Raw genomic sequence first — 8,228 nt, 5'->3', positions numbered from 1 at the left:
CTAAATCGCAAACTGAAGACCCAACTCTTCGTACAAACTGAATCAGGCGAACTGATATGTCAATTGAGCAGTTCAGCTGATCGTCCAATTGATAGGTAGCTCAGGAGGATAACCTCATAAGCCTGGCTAGCCGAAGGTGTGTTCAACTGATGAAGAAGCCCAGCTGATCAGTTCAACTGAACGAGAGTGAAATCAGCCCAACTGACGAATCAACTGATTTCACTAGCCCAACTGAAGATCATTTCAGCTGACTAGTTCGGAGCGTCAGTTAAGAATCTTTCAGTTGTAGATGAAGACAAACTCATTCAGTGGATTCCAGCTATACACAAAGGTACAAAGTATTTGTCCAGTCAAAGGACAATAATGGACGTTTCATCAGAGCATTATAGATAAACGTTTCAGAAGGGCAGTCGAAAAGTCGAGACACAGAGTCCAAGAAACAAATTCAAAATGCAACATATACAATAAATGAGTCTCACTGTACGATCAGTTTCGCGCCTATGTAAAGAAGAAATCAGTGAAGATGAAGAGGGAGAGAGAGAGAGAGAGAGAGAGAGAGAGAGACCAACACAATCCTAAAAAAAGAAAGGGCACGCTAAATGCTTATCAGCTTTCAAGAAGCAAATCAACCCAGAGGGACAATTCAACGTGTTATCAGCTTAGTTTAGAAGCTTATTTCCCTCAGTGTGTGAGAAAATCCTTGTTCAGTTCTCACATACGAACTCTCTCACCACCACTCAAATATAGTCTTGAACAAAGACGTTAAACTTGTGTATGTAATCTTTGACACATAGACGTTACAGAAATGTTGGCTGGAAGGTGCTGCCTTTTCAGTCTAAACTAGGAGTTCAGTCAGGCAGTGGGTAAGTTCTAAGCTGGGTGGATTTATACAAGTAGTTTTATAAATCAAAGTCTTCTAGTGGATCCTACCCTAGGTAGTAGAAGGGTGACGTAGGATCAGTTGAAGTCTCCGAATATTCATAAAATATCTTATGTGTATTTAACTGATTAACTGCTGTTTTCAAATTGATTTGATCAATTAGAGCATCCGCCAGTTCAGTTCTTACCATAATTGAACTGATATATGCGACAACTGATCCCCAGCTTTTCAGTTATTCAGTTTACATAAGTTAAAATGTTTTCTAATATAACAGTCTTCTTCATGAAAGATTACTTCGAGTTTCTTCCGCTTGGTTTTTAACCAAACTCGATTTAATTCATCGGTGTTAACATTCTTAGAACACGAGCTATTATCGCTCATTGGAGAATATTGTGTTTGAAGCATCTTCGAAGGTGCTAGTACACACGATCCTTCAATTGGTATCAGAACAGGTTTTTCGAAGAAGAGCATTTGAAGAAAACTTGTTTTAAAATATGCTAATTTATAATATTGTTAAAATCTATTTAAAAGTATTTCATACTATTTTCAAAACTTTTTGAAAATGTTTATCTATCACTCATTGCAAAAGGTTGAGAGGATTGTTTCTGCAACTAATGTTGTCGCCACTTCTCTCGACTCATAGCTTGGGGGCTTTAATCAGCCTGCAAGGCCCTGAGCTTCATCTGTCAAGGTGCACGGCTAAATTGTTCGATGAACAAGATTTCAGTTGCAAGCCTACCAGGTCAGTTGTTCTTTAGACAAAACTCATCCATGTTGGGATGTTGGTCGATTTTATCACCAGCTGAATTCCACTTGAGCCCAGTTAAAGTCTGCTCGACTAGTTGGGTAAGCACTGAGATCAAGTTCAAGGCAAATTAACTCGTTTCTCTAGCAAATTAAACTCACGACCGATGCAGCATTTCAAGCAGTCAAGTCAACCAGTTGATGGTACGTCTAGTTCTGTCACAAAAACCGACTGATATCTGATGTTGTTTAAAATATGCTATTGTTGTAGCAATTTTACTTTCAACTGATGTATGTACTCAAATGTAAATACAAGGAAATTTATTTAAATAAACATCATGTTTATCCAGCTGTATTTCGTTGTGACTGAATGGATATTTCCAGATTTCTTGTCTACGTTGTTTGAATGATTATAACCTCTGAATGAATGATTAGATAAGTACTTTTCGAATACGAGTTTTTATTCAATGTCCGAGGGGGAGTTTTTCTTTACCCTCAAACTGAAAAAATGTTTTTCAGTTAGTTTTTAAAATTCAGCTGTTAAGGAGGAGCCTTCTTTTCTTCAACTGAAGGTGTTCTCTTAAACTTGTTCTTCAAAGAGGTTTTCAATTCAGTTTTTGAGGGGGAGTTTTTCTTTTACCCTCAATCCTTAAATTGTCTTTCAAAACCGTCTTTAATTCATCGGTGTTAACATTCTTAGAACACGAGCTATTATCGCTCATTGGAGAATATTGTGTTTGAAGCATCTTCGAAGGTGCTAGTACACACGATCCTTCAATTGGTATCAGAACAGGTTTTTCGAAGAAGAGCATTTGAAGAAAACTTGTTTTAAAATATGTTAATTTATAATATTGTTAAAATCTATTTAAAAGTATTTCATACTATTTTCAAAACTTTTTGAAAATGTTTATCTATCACTCATTGCAAAAGGTTGAGAGGATTGTTTCTGCAACTAATGTTATCGCCACTTCTCTCGACTCATAGCTTGGGGGCTTTAATCAGCCTGCAAGGCCCTGAGCTTCATCTGTCAAGGTGCACGGCTAAATTGTTCGATGAACAAGATTTCAGTTGCAAGCCTACCAGGTCAGTTGTTCTTTAGACAAAACTCATCCATGTTGGGATGTTGGTCGATTTTATCACCAGCTGAATTCCACTTGAGCCCAGTTAAAGTCTGCTCGACTAGTTGGGTAAGCACTGAGATCAAGTTCAAGGCAAATTAACTCGTTTCTCTAGCAAATTAAACTCACGACCGATGCAGCATTTCAAGCAGTCAAGTCAACCAGTTGATGGTACGTCTAGTTCTGTCACAAAAACCGACTGATATCTGATGTTGTTTAAAATATGCTATTGTTGTAGCAATTTTACTTTCAACTGATGTATGTACTCAAATGTAAATACAAGGAAATTTATTTAAATAAACATCATGTTTATCCAGCTGTATTTCGTTGTGACTGAATGGATATTTCCAGATTTCTTGTCTACGTTGTTTGAATGATTATAACCTCTGAATGAATGATTAGATAAGTACTTTTCAAATACGAGTTTTTATTCAATGTCCGAGGGGGAGTTTTTCTTTACCCTCAAACTGAAAAAATGTTTTTCAGTTAGTTTTTAAAATTCAGCTGTTAAGGAGGAGCCTTCTTTTCTTCAACTGAAGGTGTTCTCTTAAACTTGTTCTTCAAAGAGGTTTTCAATTCAGTTTTTGAGGGGGAGTTTTTCTTTTACCCTCAATCCTTAAATTGTCTTTCAAAACCGTCTTTAATTCATCGGTGTTAACATTCTTAGAACACGAGCTATTATCGCTCATTGGAGAATATTGTGTTTGAAGCATCTTCGAAGGTGCTAGTACACACGATCCTTCAATTGGTATCAGAACAGGTTTTTCGAAGAAGAGCATTTGAAGAAAACTTGTTTTAAATTATGTTAATTTATAATATTGTTAAAATCTATTTAAAAGTATTTCATACTATTTTCAAAACTTTTTGAAAATGTTTATCTATCACTCATTGCAAAAGGTTGAGAGGATTGTTTCTGCAACTAATGTTGTCGCCACTTCTCTCGACTCATAGCTTGGGGGCTTTAATCAGCCTGCAAGGCCCTGAGCTTCATCTGTCAAGGTGCACGGCTAAATTGTTCGATGAACAAGATTTCAGTTGCAAGCCTACCAGGTCAGTTGTTCTTTAGACAAAACTCATCCATGTTGGGATGTTGGTCGATTTTATCACCAGCTGAATTCCACTTGAGCCCAGTTAAAGTCTGCTCGACTAGTTGGGTAAGCACTGAGATCAAGTTCAAGGCAAATTAACTCGTTTCTCTAGCAAATTAAACTCACGACCGATGCAGCATTTCAAGCAGTCAAGTCAACCAGTTGATGGTACGTCTAGTTCTGTCACAAAAACCGACTGATATCTGATGTTGTTTAAAATATGCTATTGTTGTAGCAATTTTCCTTTCAACTGATGTATGTACTCAAATGTAAATACAAGGAAATTTATTTAAATAAACATCATGTTTATCCAGCTGTATTTCGTTGTGACTGAATGGATATTTCCAGATTTCTTGTCTACGTTGTTTGAATGATTATAACCTCTGAATGAATGATTAGATAATTACTTTTCAAATACGAGTTTTTATTCAATGTCCGAGGGGGAGTTTTTCTTTACCCTCAAACTGAAAAAATGTTTTTCAGTTAGTTTTTAAAATTCAGCTGTTAAGGAGGAGCCTTCTTTTCTTCAACTGAAGGTGTTCTCTTAAACTTGTTCTTCAAAGAGGTTTTCAATTCAGTTTTTGAGGGGGAGTTTTTCTTTTACCCTCAATCCTTAAATTGTCTTTCAAAACCGTCTTTAATTTAGTTCTCGAGGGGGAGTTTTTAACGATGTTTAAACAGACTAACCCTTGAACTGAATATATTGTTCTTTTACTGCTCATGTTTTGTGATCATCAAAAAGAGGGAGATTGTTGAAACTTTTCAAGTTCGCAATTTTAATTTTGATGTTAGCAAAACTTGTTATTTACAAATTGAATCAGGCGAACTGATATGTCAATTGAGCAGTTCAGCTGATCGTCCAGTTAATAGATAGCTCAGGAGGAGAACCTCAGAAGCCTGGCTAGCCAAAGGAGTGTTCAACTGATGAAGAAGCCAGCTGATCAGTTCAACTGAACGAGAGTGAAATCATCCAAACTGACGAATCAACTGATTTCACCAGCCCAACTGAAGATCAGTTCAGCTGGCTAGTTCAGAGCGTCATTAAGAATCTTTCAGTTGTAGATGAAGACAAACTCATTCAGTGGATTCCAGCTATACACAAAGGTACAAAGTATTTGTCCAGTCAAAGGACAATAATAGACGTTGCATCAGAGCATTAAAGACAAACCTATCAGAAGGGCAGTCGAAAAGTCGAGACACAGAGTCCAAGAAACAAATTCCAGATGCAACAGATACAATAAATAAGTTTCACTATACGATCAGTTTCGCGCCTATATAAATAGGAGATCAGTGAAGACTAGGGGTGATCACGGTGCGGTTTTGCGGTTTTTTTAAAGAAATTCAAACCGAATTGCCATTTGCGGTTCGGTTATACATTAATTTTTTTATTGCGGTTTTATATGTAAAATCGATTTCGCGATTTTGAGCGGTCTTAAGCGGTTGTGGTCGATTTGCGGTGTTTTTGTGAATGATTAATAGAATGGAAAAATAAAAGAAATATTCAAATTATTTAAATTTAAAAGAATTAAAGAAAACAATAATGAACAAAATAAAACTAGATAAAATAACAGTCAAGAGACAAAATAAAGTTAAAAAATTCTAATATGTTCAGACATAACAAAAACACCCACAAACAATTAATCATATGGTTTTTTTTTTTTTTGTTTAACCATACAATCACAACAATTGAACATGATATTTTCTTCCAAAAATCATATATGTAGTTGCAATATCCCGATCATTTGTCACTTTAAAACTTTAAACACTAGATATGGAAGTAGGAAATATATGATCTTGCTTTAAAACTCATCTAGCTGCTGGAGAAAAGAATTAGAGTATCCAACTATTAAAGAAATAAAATATAAGCATAAGAAAACTAAAACAATAATGCTTATTAAAATTAACCTTTTGAAAATACTTCTTTAAAATTAATCATCAATCTTCTTCTATTTTACGACTCGATCCCTCCAATTCTGAGAATAAATAAAACATCGATAATAAAACTAAAAGCACTTGAAACAATAATTAATAATAAATAAAAATAGAAAGTACTCACCTTTTTGTAGTTTTTCAAATAATTCGGCATCATCCTCTATTGTTGTATGAAGATCAACTAAAGAAGTTGTACCACGTAACCAATCTTGACTGCATATAAGAGTCTCTACCATTTTTGGAGATAAAGAACTCCTAAATGGATCAATCACACGACTACTTGTACTAAAAGTAGATTCTAAAGCAATGGTAGACACTGGTATAGCTAGCACATCTCTTGCAATATTAGAAAGAATAGGATATTTCGGAGTGTTCACTTTCCACCAATTCAAAATATCAAAATCATTTCTTGACTTTTCACACCATCAAATAAATATCTTGATAATTCAGATTTACTCTCAACACATTGCTCTTCTTCCAAATGCTTAGAAAATTGAGATTCCAGTAGCTCACTTATGTCATATTCTTCATTTTCTAGCACATAGTTATAGCATTGAGTATTTTCATCTTTGCCACTTTGTTGGCAATTTGAGCTTGCATACTGCTTGTATAACAAATTTAATATTTCTACTTTCACATCAAAACAATCATCTTTCTCATAAATTGTTGAGAAGACAAAATTAACGTACTTTAACTTGTATCTTGGATCCGAAACAATAGCAACAAACAACAACCAATTGACCTTATCAATACTTTCCCAATACTTGTTAAGCTTTTCTTTCATTCGAATTGTCATAGAAATCATATGATAATCTCCCTTATTAATCATATTGGACAAACCAACATGCATAATCGCAAGCTCACGAGGAAAAAAATATTCGAAGTGACATATGATGAACCAGAAAACTTTAAAGTCACATTATAAAAATTTTCAGAAACTTGACAAAGTTTCTTGCAACAATCCAGTCAATCTCCAATGGAGGACCAATTACCTTCCCTTTTCCTTTTTTTCCCATCCGTATTCTCATCTTGATTCAATTCATAACAATCAAAGCAGTTCATGTATTTTTTATCTTCATCCCCAAACCTTTCAAAAGCCTTTTCAAATTTCTCAGCAGCTTCAAGCATCATATAAGTTGAATTCCACCGTGTTTCAACATCTAAACAAACATGGCTTTTAGAATCAATTTTTTTCTTTTTCCACAAACTTCTTGAAGAATTTAGCTTTGTAGTTGAATTCCACTTGCATTTCCTTTTCAACTGATTGATTGCTCTATCATTAGAGGTAGCATTGTCTACGGTAATCATGAAAGCTTTATCAATACCCCAATGAATCAAGCATTCTTAAATTTGTTTCGCAATTGTTTCTCATTTATGATTCTCAACTATGAAAAGGTGTATTATTCTCTTTTCCAATTTCCAATCACTAGATATCCAATGGGCAGTGAAACACATCTAATTCAAATGTTGTATTAATGTCCATGTATCAGTAGTCAAGCATACTCTTTGGGTTTTCAAAATCCTTTTCATTTTCTTTTTCTCATCAAGAAAAAGTTTCATGCAATCTCTACCAATAGTATGCCTAGATGATACTTCAATTGTTGGTTCCATAGCTTCACAAAACAATTTAAATCCTTCACCCTCTACAATTTTAAAATGTAACTCATCAATGATTATCATTTTTACGAGATTTTCCCTAATTTCTTGAACATTCAAGATCTTTCCTTTATTTATAAAACTTCCACTCAGATTCTTATAATCTTGCAAAGTGTTTTGCGACTTATCCAATTTGTATACTTCTTTCATGAAGACTCTAAATGTGCCCACATACTAGTTTTTCCATTTAACTTTGGATGAGCAGCATAACTTTTACTACAATAATTTAATGCGGCTCTCAGTGGATTATTATATTTTAATCTCGTGAAATTACACCATATTTCAGAGCTAATATTTGAACCCTCTTTGGTAACGATACCAACTGCTTTTGCTTTCTTTTTTTTTTAGGTGGTTTTTTGTAAAAGTTTTTATCTACTTCTTCTGTGACACATGAATTGATCTATGGAGGGACATCACCTGATTGATCAGTATTTGAAGCTTGCTCTTGCTCCTTATTTAGAGCCGTTGTTTGGATTTGAATTTGCAAAGTTGAAACTTCATTCGAAGTTCTTGCATCCTCCTGTTGAAAAAAATGTACAAATTCAATTAAATTTAATCTTTAATTTTTGTGAGCAAATTACTGTTTGGAATATCTTTATTTCAGTAGGAAGATTACTATAAAATATTTGCAACTTATTCCTCACGCAAGAGGCCCATATATACATTTCACATTGAAATTATTGACTATTTTAATTTGCTTCTTATTTCTATGTTGTAATACAACTTGAATCTAGATTAAGTTAGAAGTGAATGCCACAATTAGTGTGAGAATTCCATTTGCTCTCATTCATAACATACACACGGTAATTT

The 8,228-nt window shown here is 34.3% G+C and overlaps 1 long non-coding RNA gene across 1 annotated transcript; it reads right to left on the bottom strand.

Annotated features, from left to right (window-relative positions):
- Nucleotides 1-5,407: 5,407 nt before the first annotated feature.
- Nucleotides 5,408-7,988, bottom strand: LOC140807723 (uncharacterized). Its single transcript, XR_012112748.1, has 3 exons — nt 7,836-7,988; nt 5,887-5,975; nt 5,408-5,803 (listed from the first exon to the last, which is right to left on the bottom strand). It is a non-coding gene; the product is annotated as an uncharacterized lncRNA (long non-coding RNA).
- Nucleotides 7,989-8,228: the final 240 nt, after the last annotated feature.

Source organism: Primulina eburnea, chromosome 12 (genome assembly GCF_022965805.1).
Source record: "Primulina eburnea isolate SZY01 chromosome 12, ASM2296580v1, whole genome shotgun sequence".
Lineage (NCBI taxonomy): Eukaryota > Viridiplantae > Streptophyta > Magnoliopsida > Lamiales > Gesneriaceae > Primulina > Primulina eburnea.
The sequence above is the reverse complement of the archived record's forward strand: the minus strand, read 5'-3'. Positions and strand labels throughout refer to the sequence as shown.